Raw genomic sequence first — 25,690 nt, forward strand, 5'->3', positions numbered from 1 at the left:
TCCCAAAATTCTACCAATGACGACTATCCGCCTTCCCCACAACTGCCATTACATGCTTGTCCCACTTCATATCGCTCTGCAATGTTACGCCCAAATATTTAATCGACGTGACTGTGTCAAGCGCTACACTGCTAATGGAGTATTCAGACATTACAGGAATCTTTTTCCTATTCATCTGCATTAATTTACATTTATCTATATTTAGAATTATCTGCCATTCTTTACACCAATCACAAATCCTGTCCAAGTCGTAGCGTTGTACCAACTTTTCGATACCTTCGTCACAGAAGAAAGCCCGCTGTGCTTCCTTCCAATTCTCTACGCTGGTCTACAACTCTTCGTGTGTCCCAGAACATTGTCTCAATAGGCAGCGGTTCATGTGAGCAGAGATGAAACTCAGGGAGAGTCAATTACGGGCTCTATTGTGGGTGGTGAAACACTTCCCATCGAAAACGTTGCAGGAGCATCTTCATAGCCCCTTCAGAGTGCGGCCGAGAATTGTCATGCAGAAGGAAACGTTTGACAGTTATGTTATGTGGGCTGCATGGCATCAGGCGAAATCTCACACCACGCCCTCATACTTGGCGAGAGACGCTATTGTTCTAAGCATCTTTACGTGCTTACTGTACGCTCAGAACTGAAAAGAGCGGCGTGATACGATCGATGGGCGTACTAGAGACATTGCCCAACACATATGTGCAAAGCTTCATCGGATGTTCATTGTGGTTTCCGTTTCGTAGGCCGTCGGAGCTGACTTTCCGAATAGCCCAGATGTCATCGGTGTAGCGCTAGTGCTTGAACCTCCCTGTTTCGTTTGCGGGTGGTTTCGTTGCTTTGCGGTAGCTGGCGCCAGCAGAGGAGTGTTCTAAACTGGAGTCTGACTTGGACCCACGTATAAAACAGCGAAGTATGACTGAATTGCTCACTGCTGAAAAAACTGCGTGACTGGAAGCTATTGACGTTTGCTGGAAGTGTATGGAGACGATACAACAGAGGTGAGCAGTGTGACGCGATGGGTATGGCATTTTCAATGTCGTGAAAAGGGTGTGAATGACAAGCCTTAACCCGGTCGACCATGCACAGCTATCATCCCTCGCAGTGAAGAGCGTCTTGATCAACTCATCTATGCTGATTGGGGACAGCTAACCTGTCTGCATGTAGACAAGCGCAGAGATTTCCATAGCCTCTGTCTTGTGTACTGCCTTATCAATGAAGACTGTCCCCCATATCTCTTCTACATCTTAACGCTCTTGTCTGAACATCACGGCAGAAGCAGCCAACAGAGCAAAAGTCTTCCTGTCGCACATCACATTCTAGAAGTTCTTCTCAGTAGCAGGAACGCGAGTCTAGTATAACCTTCCGTATTGTATTAAAAATAACTAAACGCCGCCCGAACAGGCCATGAAAGCCTAACGGTACCGACAGGCCGCCGTGTCATCCTCAGCCAACAGGCGTCACTGGATGCGGATATGGAGGAACGTATGTCAGTTTACAAGGCCAGTCCGCTACTTCTCAATGAAGTAGCGCCTCCGTTTGCCTCACAAGGGCTGAGTGCACCCCGCTTGCCAACAGCGCTCGGCAGGTGACCCATCCAAGTGCTAGCCCAGCCCGGCAGCCTGTAAGTTCGGTGATCTGACGGGAACCGGTGTTACCACTGCGGCAAGGCCGTAGGCCCTTATTATATCAGAGAACTAAATAACACCTCCAGCTTCAGAAAACAGTTCATGACATGAAACTTCCTGGCAGATTAAAACTGTGTGCCGGACCGAGACTCGAACTCGGGACCTTTGCCTTTCGCGGGCAAGTGCTCTACCATCTGAGCTACCCAAGCACGACTCACGCCGCGTCCTCACAGCTTTACTTCTGCCAGGCAAAGGTCCCGAGTTCGAGCCTCGGTCCGGCACACAATTTTAGTCTGCCAGGAAGTTTCATATCAGCGCACACTCAGCTGCAGAGTGAAAATCTCATTCTGGGAACATCCGCCAGGCTGTGGCTAAGCCATGTCTCGGCAATATCCTTTCTTTCAGGAGTGCTAGTTCTGCAGGTTCGCAGGACAGCTTCTGTAAAGTTTGGAAGGTAGGAGACGAGATACTGCTAGAAGTTGTACACCTAAAATTCTTCTTATACCTACCACCATCATTATTGACATTATTATTATTGTCACTATTAGTTGCAGCAGCAGCTGTAGTACGAGTACTGCTAGTATTAACTTTATTAGTTCGTAGACAGTACTATTCATTCACGCTGTCGCTTCATACACTCATATCATCTTAATACTATCTGTCATATTAAAACTGTTATTTGTTAGGTAACTATGATGTAAAAAAGGTACTGTATGTTTGAAACCCCAGTCAATGTAAGGGAGTGCCTGATGATCAGGTAAAACAAGCAAATAAATAAAATAAAAATAATTTATAGCCACAGAAGTTTGATAGCACATTATCTGTAGCCGCAAAATTGGACCGTGAGATTTTAAAAAAAGATAAGCGCGGCGCGACAACAGTTTCTGCGCATTCTTCAGGGAATTTTTGTACTAACTTCCTTTTGCAAAAACAGACATAATGTCTGAAGGGATATCGCGATCACTGGTTATACAATTTTACTTATAATCCGTCTTTATTGCAAAAATGTTTATTCACATGACCGGTTTCGGTTCATGTAGAACCATCTTCAGATCTGAAATGACAATGATACTAATTTACTATTTCACAGATTCAAACCTATTTCGTCCTACATCAAATGTACCAGAACGTACCTGCGATTTCGGTTACAGGAGTAGCCCGTACACACACAGCAACCTTCACATGCTGCGTCACATAAAAGTGGTTGGCAGAATGCACGTCATTTATATTAATTATAAGACTATTACCGACAGGTGGCGTCTGGTACATTTGTTACATTACATATGCACATACTGTATTAAGTAGATTTTTCTAATTTGCTTTAAAAATGTTCAAAATGTGTGTGAAATCTTATGGGACTTAACTGCTAAGGCCTTCAGTCCCTAAGCTTACACACTACTTAACCTAAAGTACCCTAAGGACAAACACACACACACCCATGCCCGAGGGAGGTCTCGAAACTGCGCCGGGACCAGCCGCACAGTCCATGACTGCAGCGCCTTAGACCACTCGGCTAATCCCACGCGGCTTCTAATTTGCTTTTATCTCTAAAAATACTTAGTTAAGATCTGTAGTTGTCAAGTTTAAAAATCTGTACTTGTCAAAAATAAAATGCACGATAAAATTATCATTTTTTACGATCGAAAACAAAGGGCGATTTATATATCCATGGTGCTACTGTAGACTTGCTTTCCTCCATGGTCTGCTTCCGTGGTTCCCGCTATTTCGGTGTTGTGCCGCGAGCCGTTCTGTCGTCTGATGTCCATCGCCATGGGTAAGAGGGCCGTGCAGAAGGGCCCCGTCAACGACGCCAGGCGCTGCACGCATCTTCCAGCTTCTCCATCACGCACCATCTCTCACCCTTCGGCTTGGACCTCTATACGCAACAGTGATCATTTCAGTAAGTCGTCATAAATACTAAAATCGGCATTATGATTGGACTCGCTTTGCTCGTTGAGGATTAAATCCGAAGCTTTCTTTTTGTGGGTGCATATTTCAACTTCTTCTAAAACGTCAAGAAACCGTCCGTTATGAGCTCTACGTAGGATGTCTAAGTGTTGTTCAGTGTTCGTGACTGAGTGCTTTAAGGCAGCCATATGCGCCCCAACCGCTGTTTTGTTTTGACAGTAGGTTCGCTCCCTGAATCTAGTTTCAAAGTTCCAACCAGTCTGCCCTATGTATGGTTTACAGCAGTCATCACACCTGATCTTATACAAGGTGTTACAAAAAGGTACGGCCAAACTTTGAGGAAACATTCCTCACACACAAATAAAGAAAAGTTGTTATGTGGACATGTGTCCGGAAACGCTTAATTTCCATGTTAGAGCTCATTTTAGTTTCGTCATTCCAACGTGATCAAATTGTAAATTTTCACAATCAACATGTGCGGGCTGACGAGAATCCGCACGCAATTGTGCAATCACGTCATCAACACGGATTTTCTGTGAACGTTTGGGCAGGCATTGTTGGTGATGTCTTGATTGGGCCCCATGTTCTACCACCTACGCTCAATGGAGCACGTTATCATGATTTCATACGGGATACTCTACCTGTGCTGCTAGAACACGTGCCTTTACAAGTACGACACAACATGTGGTTCATGCACGATGGAGCTCCTGCACATTTCAGTCGAAGTGTTCGTACGCTTCTCAACAACAGATTCGGTGACCGATGGACTGGAAGAGGCGGACCAATTCAGTGGCCTCCACGCTCTCCTGACCTCAACCCTCTTGACTTTTATTTATGGGGGCATTTGAAAGCTCTTGTCTACGCAACTCCTGTACCAAATGTAGAGACTCTTCGTGCTCGTGTTGTGGACGGCTGTGATACAATACGCCATTCTCCAGGGCTGCATCAGCGCATCAGGGATTCCATGCGACGGAGGGTGGATGCATGTATCCTCGCTAACGGAGGACGTTTTGAACATTTCCTGTAACAAAGTGTTTGAAGTCACGCTGGTACGTTCTGTTGCTGTGTGTTTCCATTCCATGATTAATGTGATTTGAAGAGACGTAATAAAATGAGCTCTGAGATGGAAAGTAAACGTTTCCGGACACATGTCCACATAACATATTTTTTATCTTTGTGTGTGAGGAATGTTTCCTGAAAGTTTGGCCATACCTTTTTGTAACACCCTGTATACACCTGAGTCCTGAAATTTGTTCCTACATTGTCATTTCAGATCGGAAGATGGTTCTAGAGGAACCGAAACCAGTGATGTGAATAAACATTTTTGCAGTAAAGACGTAACTTACATTTATTGAAGTGCACGCATTGAAGCCGGAGCTGTTTCGAGCGGTGCCGCGGTAAGAAACGGCTCAGCTTCAGGCGGCCATCTCACTTGCACATAGAACGACGCAAGGTGCATTCGCGCAGGGCCCTCCGCGGAAAAACCGCGGCGTGGGCGACCGCTGGGGGAACCGCGGCCTTCTCTTAGGGCGGCGACGCCTCGTGGCAATCGCGAGTTCTCCCGAACTTCACCTGCTGATCCTGAGTCACGTCCGCACGACACGCGGAAGATCCTACGCGCTAACGGCGGCGCGGGCGGCCAGCGACTTCCGAGAAAGGGGCCGGCATTGCCTCATTCTATTGTCAGGCCACCCGCGGTTTGCAGGGCAACAGTAAAGGCGGAGCTGGTTACTACGGTGCGCGCACAATAGCTCGTGCGGCGCGCTGTCGGCGGATGTAGGCCAGAGAGCCTGTATACAGAGAGAGTGGCCATAGGTGAACTTGCACGTGATTGCTTGATTAGCTTTGGCGCCATTTTTCTGCCAAACGTCTCTCGCGCTTCCTATGTTCGCTGTGCTTTAGAGTTGAATTGAAGTTCAGAGGACTTTTGGAAACGATTAAAAGGTATTTGAATTATTGAGAAACTTGTTATGCGTCGTGCAAGCGTGTTCGATTTAGTTGTATATCGTTTTTAGTACGTAATTAGCGTTTGCTATCTTAAATACGAGTTGAAATAATGAAGCGTTTTGTGATGAAGTCGGTAGGCCTACATGTTTGCTGGAAACGGAAAGTTCCTGTAATTGTTGTGCCATGCACATTCGACTTTATAGCGTCAAACTTTATTTCGTTCCGAATCAGAACACGAGGCATTATTTTGGTTTCAGTATTATTGCCTGACTGTTGACGCAGGCAAGTTGTAAGCACGTTTTCCACAGCTGTCGTGGTTGCTGAAACATTATTCGTAGTAAATAATTGTAGGTCCTCTTGAAGACAGCTTTTAATAGGCCTACGTACTGTGGGGTAGAAGGGATACGGTAGTTTTCTTGTTATATTTGGTCGATATTACAGTATATTACTGAATACCTCTCGTAGACAACAAACGAAAAATATTACAAAAATCAGGTAATCTTAAATGTAGGCTACTGTAATAACGACCAAATATACATGCATATATATATGAAAGACAGTCGTAAGCAGTTGTTTACTTGTGACATGCAAAAAGTTTGAAGACGTTACAAGAAGTACTAATACGTCTCATACTTTCTGCATGTCACAAGTAAACAACTGCTTACGATTTTCATTTATCTGACGTAATACAGGTACGTTAAATCTTTAGCGTTATGCACTTCCGATACAAAACAAATGCTATACACTATTTTTTTTATTTACGTTACTTTCATTTCATTGCAATATGTCTAGCAAACGAACTTTAAAGGAGATAAATGCAAGTAATGAATAATTTTTACAGCCACTGTATCAAATTTTACAGCCACTGTGCTGTACGTAGTGGGCTACTATGAGTATATTATAGCTGTAAAGAAAGGCATTTAACGAATGATTTCGCCATATTGTCTCGTGCTTTTGATTCGGTGAGTGTGTACTCCACTTCTGGTCATTCAAAAGTCCCGCCCGCAGTTTGGCAGAAACTACGTACAGCACAGGAAAATTTGATACAGTGGCTGTAAAAATTATTCGTTACTTTGCTACGGCCGCAGGTTCGAATCCTGCCTCGGGCATGGATGTGTGTGATGTCCTTAGGTTAGTTAGGTTTAAGTAGTTCTAAGTTCTAGGGGACTGATGACCACAGATGTTAAGTCCCATAGTGCTCAGACCCATTTTTTTTATTCGTTACTTGCATTTATCTCCTTTAAAGTTCGTTTACTAGACATATTGCAATGAAAGTAACGTAAATTGAAAAAAAATATAGTGTATAGCATTTGTTTTGTATCGGAAGTGCATAAGGCTAAATATTTAACGTACCTGTATTACGTCAGATGAATGAAAGTCGTAAGCAGTTGTTTAATTGTGACATGCAAAAAGTGTGAAACGTATTAGTACTTCTTGTCACGTCTTCAAACTTTTTGCATGCCACAAGTGTATTGTCGTCTCAAGAGTAGCTACAATTATTTACAACGAATAATGTTTCAGCAACCACGACAGCTGTGGGAAACGTGCTTACAACTTGCCTGCGCCAACAGTCAGGCAATAACACTGAAACCAAAATAGTGCCTAGTGTTCTGATTCGGAACGAAATAAAGTTTGACGCTATAAAGTCGAATGAGCATGGCACAACAATTACAGGAACTTTCCGTTTCCAGCAAGGACTGTCAGATATTGGCTTCAGAAAAGCTTGTGATGCTACGACTATGCACGAACTGTTAAGGAAATAAGAGCTTAAAAACGCAGTAAATTGTAATAGGCCTATCTGTTTTGCGTGACTAAAAATATTTAAAAAAACTGACACCTTAAAATCAACTCGTATTTAAGATCGCAAACGCTAATTACGTACTAAAAACGATAAACAACTACATCGAAGATGCATGCATAACGCATAACAAGTCTCTCAATAATCCAAATACCTTTTAATCGTTTCCAAAAGTCCTCTGAACTTCAATTAAACTCAAAAGCACGGCGAACATAGGAAGCGCGAGACAAGTTTGGCAGAAAAATGGCGCCAAAGCTAATCAACCAATCACGGGCAACTTCACCTATGGACACTCTCTCTGTATACAGGCTCTCTAATGTAGGCCGTCCCCACACACACAGTATTCTGAAGGGAGAGCGGATGCCCTCAAACCAGCCGTTTCTGAAGATGTCTTCTAGGGTTTTCTCGAGTTGGTGATGACTGTGTGCTTTCAAGAGCAGGATTTAAAATTCAAGCTGAGAGGATATGTGACAAGATTCGATGATGACATTTGCTCATGAAAGTGAAGAAGAAGAACTACAGGAGCTATTGAATGGAATGAGCCGTCTTAAAAGAACAGAATATGGACTGAGAGTAAACTGAAGAAAGACGAAAGTAATGAGAAGTAGCAGATAAGAAATACCAATAAGTCCATCAGAATTGGTGATCATGAAGTAGACGAAGTGAAACAATTCGGCTACATTGGAAGTTAAAATAAGACGTGATTGAACGAAGAAAGGAGAAGAAAACAGAATAGCATAGCGCGTACTGGCCAAGTGTGATCTACTATCATCAAACACTGCCCGTAATTGGAGGAAGAAATGTCTAAAAATGCACATTTCGAGCATAGCACTGTACAATAGTGAATCGTGGACTGTGGAAAACCCGTATTAGAAGAGAATCTGAGCATTTGAGATGTGGTGCTACAGAAGAATGTTGAAAATCAGTTGGACTTTTAAGGTAAGGAATGAAGAGATGCTGCACAGAGACGATGAAGAAAGCAACGTATGAAAAACATCGATGACAAGAAGGGACATGCTGGTAGGATTTGTGGGAATAATTTCCAAGGTACTAGAGGGAGCTGTGGAGCGTAAGAACTGTGGAGAGAAAGATTGGAATACATGCAAAATATAAGTGGGGACGCAGGGTGCAAGTGGTATTCTGGAGCCGGCCGGAGTGGCCGAGCGGTTCTAGGCGCTTCAGTCTGGAACTGCGAGACCGCTACGGTCGCAGGTTCGAATCCTGTCCCGGGCATGGATGTGTCTAATGTCCTTAGGTTAGTTAGGTTGAAGTAGTTCTAAGTTCTCGGGGACTGATGACCTCAGAAGTTAAGTCCCATTGTGCTCACAGCCATTTTTTGGTATTCTGGAGACGAATTTGTGGCGCTGCGCATCAAACCATTCAGAAGAGTGATGAGTCAACAAAAAAGTTAAAGATTAGATGGATAGATCTCATAAGGAACAGAAGGGAGAAGAGGAGGTGGACAAGGAGAGGGGCAGCAGGAAAAGACGGACAAAGAGAGGGGGTGGAGGAGATGAACTCTGCGGAAGGAGGAGGACAGAGAGGGAGGTAGCAGTTGGACAGAAGTGAGAAGAACAGGTGGATGGACAGGGAGAGGCGGAGGTGGAGATGGAGAGAGAGAAGCATAGGAGGAGACAGACTGAGAGTAGGAGGAGGTAGACAGGGAGAAGGGTTGGTTGGTTGCTTGGTCGGTTCGGGGGAGGGGACCAAACAGCGAGGTCATCGGTCCCGCCGGATTAGGGAAGGATGGGGAAGGAAATCGGCCGTGCCCTTTCAAAGGAACCATCCCGGCATTTGTCTGAAGCGATTTAGGGAAAACGCGGAAACCCTAGATCAGGATGGCACAAGGCCGGTTTGAACAGTCGTCCTCCCGAATGCGAGTCCAGTGTGATAACTACTGCGCCACCTCGCTCAGTGGAGAAAAGCGGAAGGAGAAGATGGACTAAGAGAAGATTAGAATAAATACACACGCGGACACTCAGCTAGCTGCGCAGCATGCACCGGAGCGATACGCGAGGGGTCGTAGTATATCTCCAAGACTCTTCACTTGATACCTGCTCTTCGTAGTCTGCAAATAGGCTTTCGCGGGGCAGGTGGACTGTGTCTTCCGGCGTCTACCAATGCACGTTCTTCACAATCTCCGTGACACTCTGCTGCTTGTCACACAAACGTGACAGCACTAGTAGTGCCCTTCTTTGAACACGTTCGACACCCTCACTTAGCCCTGTTTTGTACAGCCACCACGCACTTGACCAATATTCTAATATGGGATGTGTAAGTCATTTTTGCAAGCAGTCTCCTCTGTGGGCTATTTGCATTTTGCTATTCCGATGTCTGTTACCTGCTGTGTCTGTCTACATCTAATGACTTCATGTGGTCATTCCGTTTCATATCTCCACAAAACATTACACCCAGGTATTAGTACTGAGTTTGATTGATTACAGTTGTGTCTCACTGATATTGTCATTGCAGGATACTACATTCATTTTCTCCATTGTGTGAAGTGCACAATTTTACATTCTTGTACTTTTCAAGCAACTTTGCTAACCTTTGCACCACTCTGAAACCTTAATCAAGATCTCACTGGACTTTTGGGCAGCTTTTTTCAGGCAGAACTTTATTATAGATAACCGCTACACCTGTAAAAAGTCTGAGGTTAACGTTCATATGGCCTGCCATGTCACAAGGCAGAAAAACGTAGTACGAGACCCAATATTGCACGGCACGGTTGTTGAATTTGACGCGTACAGTTCTTTATAACAGCGAGACCAGGAAGAGGTTGAGTAATTGATATTAGTATTACTATCGTTATTTTCCACGTTACTTCGGAGCAAGACATAAATTTTCCTGGCTGACTCGGCTTACCATCTGTATAGTTTGGTTTACAAAGTGACGTAATAATGGCCATAATACATACCGAGCGTGTTTAGAAAGTCGATATGAATAGCCACAGATGTAAACCGCAATACAGTATTCACAGATAATGCGTACCTTTTGCTGATTATGTCTTTGAATAGCTAGGGGACGTCATACTGCAGCGAACTGCGGCTGTAAAGTGAAAGAACGTTCGAGGAACTAGGGGATGTGGTAGTATACCATGAGTCGAAGAACCTTTCTTCTCAAATACGATAGTTTTAAACGCTGTGACTTTTGCAAAAAGCAACTATCCTACGTTATTGAGACCGAAATCAATAATCGACATTATTAAGTGATAAAATCACTTGATGTGTGCAGAAGTAATAATACGCTCGCCCCCAAACGATAAGCACAATGAGACGAAGTAGGTAATTTGAAAAACTGCGAGGAAAAAATTCTAATCTGAGTGTTTTCTGACAAGCAGCTTCCGTAGAATTTCACTTACTGGTGAATACTACCAACCAGAGTGTCATTGCGGGAATGCTTGCACTTCTGCGGCTTAGGGAGAATTCATTCAAGCGTTTCACATGTTTCGCAGAGATGTGAAGCAACCGCGTGGTCAGCACAACGGGAGATTACTAGTGTGAAAGCATCGTGCTTTCTTCCATGAAGAGCGCTCGTGAAGGCATGGCATGCATACACGCTCACCGAGAAAGGAGAGGGGTCGGGAGGGGGAGCAGGGAGAGGGAGGGAGGGAGGGAGGGGAGAGAGAGAGAGAGAGAGAGAGAGAGAGAAAGAGAGAGAGAGAGAGAGAGAGAGAGAGCGAGAAGAAAGAGCGACCCGTGAATAAAAGAGGGGGACGGTGGCAGGAAAGTTGCCCACGTGTCATGCACGAGCGGAAAGGCTTCATAGCAACACGTGCAGCTCTAGAGCAAAGTAACAACTTCGCAACAACGTTTCCTTCGAAACGTGGAAAACAGACTAGTTTGCTGTGTCTCCTGGCAGCCAGGTAAATATGAAACTTCACGTCACCCGCGAAGAAGAAAAATAAATTTAAAATTACCTAATATGCAGCAACCAGTCGCAAAATCATGTTTTATTTATTCACTTTTGCAAATCGATTTCAACTGATAAACATCCATCATCGGTGCTTTCAACCAGCCCTGAGTAGTAATACTGTCTTCAGCAGAGGTCAAACATGAACTTTATGTTTGACCTCTGCTTAAGACAGTATTACTACTCAGGGCACATATCGGTTGAAAGCACCGTTGATGACTGTTAATTAGTTGAAATGGATTTGCAAAAGTGAATAAATAAAACATGATTTTGCGGCTGGTTGCTGTATATTTGGTAATGTTATGGTTTACGGTCGCTACACGACTTGAGAACCACATGGAGCCCACCATTCAAAAATAAATTTATTTTTCTCCGCAGTTCGGTTCAGAACCTCCTCATTTGTTATTCGACCTACCCTTTCAACCTTTAACAGTCTTCAGCAACAGCACATTACAAAAACTTTCATTCTGTTCTTGTCGGAACCGTATATCGTCCATGTTTCACTTCCGTAGAAGGATACACATCAGACAAATACCTCCAGGAAAAAACTTCCCAACACTTAAATCTACACCGAGCGAGGTGGCGCAGTGGCTAGCACACTGGACTCGCATTCAGGAGGACGTCGGTTCAATCCCGCGTCCGGCCATCCTGATTTAGGTTTTCCGTGATTTCCCTAAATCGCTCCAGGCAAATGCTGGGATGGTACCTTTCAAAGGGCACGGCCGACTTCCTTCCCCATCCTTCCCTAATCAGATGAGACCGATGACCTCGCTGTCTGGTATCCTTTCCCAAACAACCCCAACCCCCTTAAATCTACCGGGTGATATAATTAAAGTCAAAATTTGAAAACGCTGTAGAAATAACACCACTGGTCAGAACGACGTCAAATTGCAACGGAATATTATCGGAGAAGGGGCAAAACGTATGGCAGAAGAAAAAAATAGTGCGACTGCTACGGTCGCAGGTCCGAATCCTGCCTCGGGATGGATGCGTGTGATGTCCTTAGGTTAGTTAGGTGTAAGTAGTTCTACGTTCTAGGGCACTGATGACCTCAGATGTCCCATAGTGCTCGGAGCCATTTTGATAATGTTTGGGTAGTGGAGTTATTAATAACTATATAATTTTCGGAACCTGGATGTCACATGAATAAGGCAAAATTTTCTAAATGCATTGTTAACTTTTCAACAAAACCTTTCTTTTTGCTAATCATATTCCTCGTAGTAGTTAGAGTCTATAGTAGTTAGAATCTTTTTATTTAGCTGGCTGTTTTTGCTACTTGCTGTAATTGCTGTAGTTCGTGTTATGAAGATTTTCTGTGAGGTAAGTGACTTATGAAAAATAATTGGGTTTCCACTATCGCCATTCGTGGCTGATATGAGTTTAGGCAATCAACAGAGTTCGAGGTAGTATCATTTCTTTAATTTCATATTTTTTTGGATTTTTATTATTGTTAGGATTTCTTGCAATTCAGAGCCATTCCTTTTTGTTAATTATTGGAAGTCATTTATCAATGTATAGCACCGGCCGCTGTGGCCGAGCTATTCTAGGCGCTTCAGTCCGGAACCGAGTGACTGCTACGGTCACAGGTTCGAATCCTGCCTCGGGCATGGATGCATGTGATGTCCTTAGGTTAGTTAGGTTTAAGTAGGTCTAAGTTCTAGGGGACTGATGACCTCAGATGTTAAGTCCCGTAGTGCTCACAGCCATCAATGTACAGCAGTCAGATTGCGTTGGGCTTGTATGTTGTGGGTAATAAATGAATAGGTTAAGTCTGAGTTTTCTTTGTCAGGGAAAATTCTGTAGATCAGTGTTTAATAAAAAAAAATAATTAAAGAGGTAGTTTCAGTCCCACATTGATTTCTGCGGTTATTTCAAGCAGTATCGCTTGTCTGTTACCACTGACAACTCTATGCGAACGCCGCTGCTCTCGGTCGTTAAGTGAAGGCCATCGGCCACTGCGTTGTCCGTGGTGAGAAGTGATGTTCGAAATTTGGTACACTATTGACACAGTGGATCTTGCAATTTTGAATTGTGTAACGATTTCCGAAATGGAATCTCCCACGCATCTAGGTTCGACTACCACTCCGCATTGTCTGTTAATTCTCGTAGTGGCAGCCATAGTCACATTGGAAGCCTTTTCACATGAATCACGTAAGTACAAATGACAGCACCGCAGTACACTGGTCTTTATAGCATGTGAACGCATGTTCCCGCTTCTGTACATGTGCATATAGCTATTCCATGACCTTTTTTTTTCACCACAGTGTAATTTATGACTTTGGTGCTGTTGTTGTTGTTGTTGTGGTCTTCAGTCCTGAGACTGGTTTGATGCAGCTCTCCATGCTACTCTATCCTGTGCTAGCTTCTTCATCTCCCAGTACCTACTGCAACCTACATCCTTCTGAATCTGCTTAGTGTATTGATCTCTTGGTCTCCCTCTACGATTTTTCCCCTCCACGCTGCCCTCCAATGCTAAATTTGTGATCCCTTGATGCCTCAAAACATGTCCTACCAACCGATCCCTTCTTCTAGTCAAGTTGTGCCACAAACTTCTCTTCTCCCCAATCCTATTCAATACCTCCTCATTAGTTACGTGATCTACTCACCTTATCTTCAGCATTCTTCTGTAGCACCACATTTCGAAAGCTTCTATTCTCTTCTTGTCCAAACTGGTTATCGTCCATGTTTCACTTCCATACATGGCTACACTCCATACAAATACTTTCAGAAACGACTTCCTGACACTTAAATCTATACTCGATGTTAACAAATTTCTCTTCTTCAGAAACGCTTTCCTTGCCATTGCCAGTCTACATTTTATATCCTCTCTACTTCGACCATCATCAGTTACTTTGCTCCCCAAATAGCAAAACTCCTTTACTACTTAAGTGTCTCATTTCCTAATCTAATTCCCTCAGCATCACCAGACTTAATTCGACTACATTCCATTATCCTCGTTTTGCTTTTGTTGATGTTCATCTTATATCCTCCTTTCAAGACACTGTCCATTCCATTCAACTGCTCTTCCAAGTTCTTTGCCGTCTCTGACAGAATTACAATGTCATCGGTGAACCTCAAAGTTTTTATTTCTTCTCCATGGATTTTAATACCTACTCCGAATTTTTCTTTTGTTTCCTTTACTGCTTGCTCAATATACAGATTGAATAACATCGGGGAGAGGCTACAACCCTGTCTCACTCCTTTCCCAACCACTGCTTCCCTTTCATGCCCATCGACTCTTATAACTGCCATCTGGTTTCTGTACAAATTGTAAATAGCCTTTCGCTCCTTGTATTTTACCCCTGCCACCATCAGAATTTGAAAGAGAGTATTCCAGTTAACGTTGTCAAAAGCTTTCTCTAAGTCTACAAATGCTAGAAACGTAGGTTTGCCTTTTCTTAATCTTTCTTCTAAGATAAGTCGTAAGGTTAGTATTGCCTCACGTGTTCCAACATTTCTACGGAATCCAAACTGATCTTCCCCGAGGTCCGCTTCTACCAGTTTTTCCATTCGTCTGTAAAGAATTCGCGTTAGTATTTTGCAGCTGTGACTTATTAAACTGGTAGTTCGGTAATTTTCACATCTGTCAACACCTGCTTTCTTTGGGATTGGTGCTGTTAGGGTTGTGTTATTTTATCTTCGCCCAGTTCCACTACTACATTATTATTCGTTTCCTTGTCTAATTTATTACATCGTTGCAGTATTTCCCACAGTTGAACTTATTCTTTTAAAAAAAAAATACTTATTCAGATACTAGGATTTTGGCGCTTATATGGGCAGTGAAGTGGTTACACATCCAAGTCAGAATTTTTAATGCTGACTGTTCACTTCTTTCACTTCTGTTAATAATGGAATATGCTGAGGTGCTCCGACGTTCGGAGTCCACGTTGAAATGTAGGTCGCCCTGTAACCGGCGGGGCAGGATACTTTACAGGTTGGAAGAAGCCGACGACAAACCACCACCCACAGGACCACGTCTGGTAGACCCGTGCAGTGTTCAAACCAGCCTCCCAGTTGATGACACTTTACCTTCTACTGCCAATGGACGCAGATTGTTTGAAAACGTTGGAGGTCAAAATTTCTGTTGTACCTCTTTCCTGGACGTTTACCTGTGTAGGTTCTGCCACTAAATTTTCAGGAAATATGGCGTTATCCAAGGTCGATCTAACTTACACCCACCCCGTTGAATTTCATCCTATTTTGGCTTTATAATACAGCCCGTTTAACTTCGCAATTATGGTACCTTTTCTTACTACGAATTTTTCGAACGACCGTGCAAGAGCAGTCGAGAGGCAGCTTTTCCATTTACACGTGAATATACGTCCCGTTGTTAGGATTTCCTCGTTTTCATTTCATCCGCTAGAAATCCAATCTGTTTCTGCCCATTCAGGATCGCGAGCACGAAAATAAACGTTATACCCCGAAATGCGCCACACGCAGCATCGGATACTGACTACCGTCTGCAAACAGTAATTTTGTTGATATTAACAAATCGAAGGGCCGAACGAGTCACTGAATACTAATGAAGCGCGGTAGTTGAAAGCAGCGGATAAAATTACCCGAACAATAACGGGCGACATGAAACCCAGTAAAGGCAGTCCGCAACTCCGAAGCGACAGTAATGATCCACAGCGACTACCAAGAACGCTCGCGCGCCATGACAGAAAGAGATATTTGCGAGCGCTGCCAGCTATCACTCGTGACTGGTAACATGTTTTTTTTTTTAAAAAAAAAGAAAGAGCGACAAAAACTAAGTAAAATTTTATTTTGCAATAATTTTCACATAATAATTAGGCAGGAAGCGGACTATCAGACTACTGTGATTGGAGACAAAAACTGATCGGAAACAAATTGGAAAAAAAGATAATTTATCTTTTAATGACCCGTAGAGGATGGGGTCACCAGAGAAGGGGAACAAATGGGAAGGAAATCGGCCGCAGACTTTCAGAAGAACCGTCCCAGAATTCACCTTAAGCGATTTAGTGGAACAACCTTCATCACTTTTTGCCTCCACATCTGAATAAAGTAGATGTTAATAGAAACCACCACAGTGGAATTTCAGGTGCATTTATTCCGCCACAACAAGTTTCGACCTAAATCAACATCTTCAGGCGACCTGGAGTTGAGCAAGACACAGAGTAGCCTGAATGATACTAAAACATGCATGTAATGTACGATACGTAACTCACACTGAAGAACTCAACAACGGCGAGGTCTTCGTAACTATCAGTCTGAAAATGGCAGAAATGTGACATGACTTAGAAATGTCTATTCGCCGTAAATAAATCTAAAAAGCACATTCTGGAACACGACGAGCGCGCTAAATCACACTTTTTTGTTTTTTTTTTGTTTTTGTCGTCAGTCTTCTAACTAGTTACATGCGGTCTGCCACGAATTCCTCTCTTGTGCGAACCTCTTCATCTCACGGTAGCTCTTGCACCCTACGTCCTTAATTATTTGTTGGATGTTGTCTGTCTTGCCGCACAGTTTTTACCCTCCATAACTCCGTCTGATACAACGGAAGTTATTCTCTGATATCTTAGCACATGTCCTATCAATTTGTCCATTTTTATTTGACAGTGATTTCCAGATATTCCTTTCTTCGACGATTCTGCAGATAACGTTTCCATTCCTTATCAGTTCACCTACTTTTAGTATTGAAACTTCCTGGCAGATTAAAACTGTGTCCCCGACCGAGACTCGAACTCGGGACCTTTGCCTTTCGCGGGCAAGTGCTCTACCAACTGAGCTACCGAAGCACGACTCACGCCCGGCACTCACAGTTTTACTTCTGCCAGTATCTCGTCTCTTACCTTCCAAACTTTACAGAAGCTCTCCTGCGAACCTTGCAGAACTAGCACTCCTGAAAGAAAGGATATAGCGTAGACATGGCTTAGCCACAGCCTAGGGGATGTTTCCAGAATGAGATTTTCACTCTGCAGCGGAGTGTGCGCTGATATGAAACTTCCTGGCAGATTAAAACTGTGTGCCCGACCGAGACTCGAACTCGGGACCTTTGCCTTTCGCGAGCAAGTGCTCTAACCAACTGAGCTACCGAAGCATGACGCACGCCCGGCACTCACAGCTTTACTTCTGCCAGTATCTCGTCTCCTACCTTCCAAACTTTGCAGAAGCTCTCCTGCGAACCTTGCAGAACCAGCACTCCTGAAAGAAAGGATATAGCGGAGACATGGCTTAGCCACAGCCTGGGGGATGTTTCCAGAATGAGATTTTCACTCTGCAGCGGAGTGTGCGCTGATATCAAGCTTCCTGGCAGATTAAAACTGTGTGCCCGACCGAAACTCAAACTCGGGACCTTCGCCTTTCGCGGGCAAGTTTCATATCAGCGCACACTCCGCTGCTGAGTGAAAATCCCATTCTGGAAACATCCCCCAGGCTGTGGCTAAGCCATGTCTCCGCTATATTCTTTCTTTCAGGAGTGCTAGTTCTGCAAGGTTCGCAGGTGAGCTTCTGTAAAGTTTGGAAGGTAGGAGACGAGATACTGGCAGAAGTAAAGCTGAGAGTGCCGGGCGTGAGTCGTGCTTCGGTAGCTCAGTTGGTAGAGCACTTGCCCGCGAAAGGCAAAGGTCCCGAGTTCGAGTCTCGGTCGGGCACACAGTTTTAATCTGCCAGTTAGTTTCATATCAGCGCACACTCCGCTGCAGAGTGAAAATCTCATTCTGGAAACATCCGCCAGGCTGTGGCTAAGCCATGTCTCCGCTATATCCTTTCTTTCAGGAGTGCTAGTTCTGCAAGGTTCGCAGGAGAGCTTCTGTAAAGTTTGGAAGGTAGGAGACGAGATACTGGCAGAAGTAAAGCTGTGAGTGCCGGGCGTGCGTCATGCTTCGGTAGCTCAGTTGGTTAGAGCACTTGCCCGCGAAAGGCAAAGGTCCCGAGTTCGAGTCTCGGTCGGGCACACAGTTTTAATCTGCCAGGAAGTTTCATATCAGCGCACACTCCGCTGCAGAGTGAAAATCTCATTCTGGAAACATCCCCCAGGTTGTGACTAAGCCATGTCTCCGCTATTCCTTTCTTTCAGGAGTGCTAGTTCTGCAAGGTTCGCAGGAGAGCTTCTGTAAAGTTTGGAAGGTAGGAGATGAGATACTGGCAGACATAAAGCTGTGAGTGCCGGGCGTGAGTCGTGCTTCGGTAGCTCACTTGGTAGAGTACTTGCCCGCGAAAGGCAAAGGTCCCGAGTTCGAGTCTCGGTCGGGCACACAGTTTTAATCTGCCAGGAAGTTTCATATCAGCGCACACTCCGCTGCAGATTGAAAATCTCATTCTACTTTTAGTATTCGTCTGCCGGCCGGAGTGGCCGAGCGGTTCTTGCGCTACAGTCTGGAACCGCGCGACCGCTACGGTCGCAGTTTCGAATCCTGCCTCGGGCATGGATGTGTGATGTCCTTAGGTTAGTTAGGTTTAAGTAGTTCTAAGTTCTAGGGGACTGATGACCTCAGCCGTTAAGTCCCATAGTGCTCAGAACCATTTAACCAGTATTCTTCTACAGCATCACATCTCAAACGCTTCACTTCTCTTCCTCTTTAATTTTCCCACAGTCCATGCAAAAATAGGCTCCAAACGTACATTATTAAAAATTTCTTCTTCACTTTATGGCCGATAATTTTTTCTAGCAGACTTCTCTTGGCTACGAATACGCTCGTTTCCTGTGCTAATCTGCTTTTTACGTTCTTTTTGCTTCGTTGATCATGTCGTAATTTGCTTCCAAGGTAGCAGAATTGTTTCACTTCGTCTGCTTCGTGGTCACGAACTTTGATATTGGACTTATCACTAATTTCATTTCTGCTACTGCTCATTAATTATTATTTTCGTCTTTAGCTTACTGTCAATCCATATTAGGTACTCATTAGCCTGTTCATCCCATTCAACACGTTCTGTAATTCTTCCTCGCTTTCACTGAGGGTAGCAATGTCATCAGCGAATCTTGTCACAGATACCTTTCCACCTTTAATTTTAATCGCGCCCTTGAACCTTTCTTTTATTTCCGTCATTTCTTCTTCAGTGTATGCATCCAATAGCAGGGGCAAAGGAAAACACCCCTGTCTTATATTCTTATTAAGCACTTTGTTCTTGGTCCGTCATTCTTATCGTTCCCCTTTTAATTCTTGTACGTATTGTATATTTTCAAATGGTTCAAATGGCTGTAAGCACTATGGGACTTAACAGCTGAGGTCATCAGTCTCCTAAACTTAGAACTACTTAAACCAACTAACCTAAGGACATCACACACATCCATGCCCGAAACAGGATTCGAACCTGCGAGCGTAGAACCGCGTGGTTCTGGACTGAAGCGCCTAGAACCGCTCGGCCACCACGGCCGACTGTATATTTTCAGTCTTGAGTTATAGCTTACTATTATTTTTCTCAGAATCTCCTGCATTTTGCCATCTTACATTGCCGAACTCTGTCACAAATTATTTATCATATATAATGGGCATGTTTTAGTAGCTTCTAACCTAATGTATGTCTTGCTGAACTGCAGGTTACCTGAAGATGTCTTTTTAACAACGAAACAAAAGCAACAGAAATACAGCAGTGGTGACTGTGAAAACACATTTTATTTAGGGAAATAACGGGAAACATAAATGTCAAATGTCGATTGCGAGACGGGAATTTCACCAGCGTTCCTCACGAATACGAGTCCTGAGCCTTATCACTATGGCACTCACACCGTGAAGAAAAGTGCAATAACCAAAGGAAAATTTTTGGAACAAGATGCAATGAGTGAAAAGTCTTCATTCGAATCTTCATTTTCTCCGCGACTGGTGATCATGCAAAACGAAGAAAGAAATGGGAATGCTCTTCGCTGGGCACGGAAATTGTTGAAGAACGTTATGTAGCTACTTCAGGACGGAGGCTGTTAACCGAAGCTCGCTTATCTTCTCGAACAATGATGGTCGAAATTAAACTGGAAATCAAGGCCAGTTTTATTGTTCTTGCGACATTAATGAGGACAGATTTCCTGGAACTCTCTCGGATAGTATCAGAACAAAACATCGTAAAACGACCATTACCAGTGAGTCGATATCCAGGAAGGAGACATCTGGAAAGGTCAGCGCCACCATTGCGTCTCACCATCCAGCCAGACGTAATGACAGGGCCGAACCTAGCGAGAAACTTTATTCCGTTTTAATACTTCCGTTTGAAGACAATATTATAAAAAGGGAACGGGAAGTAGACGAAGATGAGTTGAGAGCTATAATATTGCGAGACAGCACACTGAAAGACCTAATTCGAAACAAGACACCTGTATTAGATGACATTCGCTCACAGTTAATGAGATCTTTGGAACAACGTGCAATGACAAAAGTATTCCATTTGATATACAAAATATATGAGACAGGCGAAATATCCTCAGACTTGAAGAAGTATTAATAATTCCTATTCCAAAGAAGGTACCCACGCCGTCAGTCCAAAAAGTTTCGACGTAGGATTGATAAAAAGTAGAGAAAAGTTGAGATGATTGTTTTAATGCTTCCGATGCTCTACATAATTTCCCCCTACTTTGGTAAAAGCACAGAACGGCCATAAAACCATGTTAAAAGTGTCAGAAAAATCATTCTTTGCGGTGCTTTTCAACTCATGCATCACATCGGCTTGAATGTCAGTTACGTCGTCAAAGCGTTGGCCTTTCACGTAAATTTCTGTGCTCTGCCGTTTTGTGCTTTGTTCGTATGTACAGCTCCCGTCACGGTTTATAATTTTTCCAGAATAGAAATGTCTGCATTTTTCCATTTCAATCAAGTCGCTGCTGCTCACGTGCAAGCGTCGCTGTTTTTGTGACACATTTCGTCGACACTGCCCGTTCAAAAGTGACTGGTCGAACACACATCTATTGTTAACGGTTTTAGTTCAATCTGGCACCGTAATTACAGCGCTGACGTCGCTTGTACGCCAGAAATAAAATCAGTCTCGGAACTTTTTTTTGCACGGACAGCGTATGTATCCACCGGTGTGAATACCTTTGGACTGTCAGTTCAGTAAGTCTTCGCATAAGAAGTGCAATCTAAGTTTTAACTCTACCTAAACCTGTTTACTACAGACGGGCCTTTGTATTCCTGTGCAACTTCCCTTCATTCACGAACTGATGCCTCAAGATGTGTCCTATCGAACAATGCCTTGTTTTACTAATTTGGTGCCTTAAGTTTCTTTCCATCCTAATTCCATTCAGTACCTCTTTGCTAATTATCCGAACCACGCCTTTAATTTGCAGCATTCTTCTGTAGCATCATATTACAAAAGCTTCTATTCTCTTCTTGTCTGAACTGCTTATCGTCCACGTTGCACTGTCGTATAAGGACACACACCAGACGAATATCTTCAGGAAAGCACTTCCTAATACTTAAATTTTTATTTGATGTCAACCGATTTCTCTTTTTCAAGAATGATTCTCCTGGTATTGACAGTCAGTGTTTTATATCCTCTCTACTTCCGCCATCGTCACTTGTATTGCTGTGCAAATTGCAACTTTTAGTTTCTCATTTCCTAATCTAATTGCTTAATCATGTCCTGAATTAATTAGACTACAGTTGAATACCCTTGTTTGACTTCTGTTGATGTTCAACTTTTCAAGATACTATCCAGTCCGTTCAACTGCTTTTCCACATGCTTTTTTGTCTCTGGCAACCGCAAGTTTCTTCTTTCTTCTATCGCAACTTTTATTCTGTATTCAAATTTCCCTTATTCATTGTAGAGACTGTATGATATTGGGGTTAGGCTACAAACCGGTATCACTCCCTTCTCGACCACTGCTTCCCTTTCATGCCCTTCTGCTTTTATGATTGCAATCTGCTTCCAGGACAAGTTATAGATAACCTATCACTCTGTATTTTATTCGTGCTACCTTCAGAATTTCAAAGAGCCGACATTGTCAAAAGCTCTCTCTAAATATAAAAGGATTGGAAAAGGGAACAGGTCATCCCCGTTTACAAGAAGGGACGTCGAACAGATGTGCAGAACTATAGACCTATATCTCTAACGTCGATCAGTTGTAGAATTTTGGAACACGTATTATGTTCAAGTATAATGACTATTCTGGAGACTAGAAATCTACTTTGTAGGAATCAGCATGGGTTTCGAAAAAGGCGATCGTGTGAAACCCAGCTCACGCTATTCGCCCACGAGACTCAGAGGGCCATAGACACGGGTTCCCAGGTAGATGCCGTCTTTCTTGACATCCGCAAGGCGTTTGATACAGTTCTCCACAGTCGTTTAATGAACAAAGTAAAAGCATATGGACTATCAGACCAATTGTGTGATTGGATTGAAAAGTTCCTAGATAACAGAACGCAGCATGTCATTCTCAATGGAGGGAAGTCATCCGAAGTAAGAGTGATTTCAGGTGTGCCTCAGGGGAGTGTCGTAGGACCGTTGCTATTCACAATATACGTAAATGACCTTGTGGATAACATCGGAAGTTCACTGAGGCTTTTTGCGGATGATGCTGTGGTATATCGAGAGGTTGTAACTATGGAAAATTGTACTGACATGCAGGAGGATCCGCAACGAATTGACGCATGGTGCAGGGAATGACAATTGAATCTCAATGTAGACAAGTGTAATGTGCTGCGAATACATAGAAAGAAAGATCCCTTATCATTTAGCTACAATATAGCAGGTCAGCAACTGGAAGCAGTTAATTCCACAAATTATTTGGGAGTAGGCATTAGGAGTGATTTAAAATGGAATGATCATATCCAGTTGGTCGTCGGTAAAGCAGATGTCGGACTGAGATTCATTGGAAGAATCCTAAGGAAATGCAATCCGGAAACAAAGGAAGTAGGTTACAGTACACTTGTTCGCCCACTGCTTGAATATTGCTCAGCAGTGTTGGATCCGTACCAGATAGGGTTGATAGAAGAGATAGAGATGATCCAACGGAGTGCAGCGCGCTTCGTTACAGGATCATTTAGTAATCGCGGAAGCGTTACGGAGATGATAGATAAACTCCAGTGGGAGACTCTGCAGGAGAGACGCTCAGTAGCTCGGTACGGGTTTTTGTTGTAGTTTCGAGAACATACCTCCACCGAGGACTCAAACAGTAAATTGCTCCCTCCTACGTATATCTCGCGAAGAGACCATGATGATAAAATGCAGGGTCTGCTAAGATCCGTGATAATAGAGAGGGAACTGTAGAGGGTAAAAACTGCAGGGGAAGACAGAGATTGGGATACATCTGGCAAATAATTGAGAACGTAGGTTACAAGTGCTGATCTGAGACGAAGAGGTTGGCACTGGAAAGGTATTCGTGGCGGGCCGCATCAGATCAATCAAAAGACACATAAATAAATAAAATAAAAACAAAAAATAAGAACAGTTACTGTTATCTGAGTAATAATGCCTGAAGTGGTGCGGACGAATATCAATGTTAGTTCACGTTTGGAAATGGTTCGCACTTATACCTCTTGTGTCGGCCAGCATTACCGCAGAGCACAGTACATTACGGTGTATCTGCCATGAGTAATGTTAGCTGCAGTCCTTGTTTTCAGTTCGCAATCTTTTGATGAGACGACAGTGTAAGGTTGTTACTTTAATTTGCTATGTAAGCGGTACTGGTAGACAATAAAAGCGGGTTAAAAGCTGTGAGCTGTCTGGGGAAGTTAACAGTGCATTACTGCGTAACTGTTTCACCAGGTATCTAGTCTAGGTTTACCAAATTCCCAAACAGACTAACATTAATTATAATCTTTTAATAGTCATACAACAACCGGTAATATATATATAAAAAAGAGAATTTAAATAAAAAGAAAGAAATCAGTTTATATTTGGAAATTTATTTTAAGATTGATCATTGAAATTTCAGCATATTAAACTCGATTCATAACTACGCTGGTGCCTTATTTAGGATTGTGAAAATGTGAGATTGTAATCTTACGGAACACATCAAATATGGAGCCAAGATTGGGAGACTGCATACAACACTGCATTCATAAAATAACACACGAAGAACGTTGAAACATATGCAAGAGGAAATTAACCACAACCAACCGATTCAATTTTCACCCAAAGAAATTACGTTCGTAGCACAATCCTGTCCGTCATGTAATTACCACACACTGGTATACTAAATTCATACTAACTCTCTGTGAAATCTTCCCAAAAAGAATAGCTGAGGGCCACTTTGATGATTACACCACATGCTTCACGTGGTCAACTTGGTTTACACAAAGCGTATAACTCCACAATAATTTTGATAATTAAAATAAATTAGATCGAAAAGCAATTTACAAAAGAAAAACCTCGAACTGGTTACTAAGGTCTTACTATTAACCTGATGGGTCAAACAGTTATATAAGCACGTGGTACTGGTCTCGCAAAGTACACCCCACGTGGGTTGAACATAAAGAAAAGTTGCTATATTGAAAAACATTGTCAAGACGAGACGTTATAATCACACGAGCATTCGCATTTAAGATTGATGATGCTAGTTAGAGTTACTGATCAACACGTGGTTGCACTTTACTCACAAAGTAGTGACAAAGCAACTACTGGAATATTCTGAACTGTACACTCGAATCACACTGCGTTGCAATTTAAGATAACATTACATATTTTATAGCTAAACCTGAAATAAAGGTGATTACATTTTCAGTTAGGCTGAACTTAAGAAATCCATTGTCCTGCGGACTTAGTAGACACGCGCTTAGCCGGAGATCTTACCACTTCAGACGCTCCGCCACGGACAGACTGACTGGTCCCTTCCTGAGGGGTGGCTCACAAATACAAACGGAAGTGGCCAGAGGGGCAGCTTCCTATACCAACATGACAATGGACGGACAGGACCATACTAAGGATAGAAACCTCTTTGCTTTTAGAAAGCGTAGCTACCTGTTCCGACGTTGGTCCTACTGTTCTCTAGCAGACAGGCTTGTCTGCTACCCTTAAACATGCAACTAGAAATACATTTGCTCATTCATCCTCTCACACAGAAGGGAAGGGGGATGACAGTATCTTATCATATACAGTATATAAAAGAAAGCGGATGTAGGTTCCGTATGAGACTGTGTGACATGAATTACATATAAACTGTATTTTAAAGTGTAGTAGTGTGACAGATCGTTCTTGTTTATGTGTAAAAGTAACACGTTCCACTACTCAGTCTCCTCCCAGATAGTCAGAAACGCCACAGTAAATTTAGAAGAGGAATTTATGCCGTAAATGACAACAGATTTAAGAAATTAAACATGAAAGGAATCCAACAGAGACCTTTCAACAGACATTGGCATTTAAGGACCTTCTGAGTAATGTAATCACATTATACCTTGCAATTTGTTATCCTTACGTTTTATTGGTTTCAGCTTTCACTATTGCACTTGATAAATAGATGAAAACTTGTAGTCAAATGGAGACAATGATTTGATTCGAAAAGTATACAAGGCGTTTATAAATGAATTATACAAAAGTAATTTTTAGTTTTGAAACGGGTAGATAACAAACAGAAATGTCTGATACAACACTGAATGCAGTTTATCTTCTAGTTTTATTT

At 43.0% G+C, this 25,690-nt stretch overlaps 1 protein-coding gene and 1 non-coding gene across 3 annotated transcripts in view; both read right to left on the reverse strand.

Annotated features, from left to right (window-relative positions):
• The window catches only part of LOC126194912 (suppressor of cytokine signaling 2-like), a 327,850-nt gene that overhangs the window by 148,065 nt on the left and 154,095 nt on the right, over nt 1–25,690 (reverse strand). The gene's annotated exons all lie outside the window — the stretch shown is intronic.
• On the reverse strand, nt 16,872–16,946 carry Trnas-cga (transfer RNA serine (anticodon CGA)). The gene has a single exon. It is a non-coding gene; the product is annotated as a tRNA-Ser (tRNA).

This window comes from Schistocerca nitens, chromosome 7 (assembly GCF_023898315.1).
Source record: "Schistocerca nitens isolate TAMUIC-IGC-003100 chromosome 7, iqSchNite1.1, whole genome shotgun sequence".
NCBI classification, from domain to species: Eukaryota; Metazoa; Arthropoda; class Insecta; order Orthoptera; family Acrididae; genus Schistocerca; species Schistocerca nitens.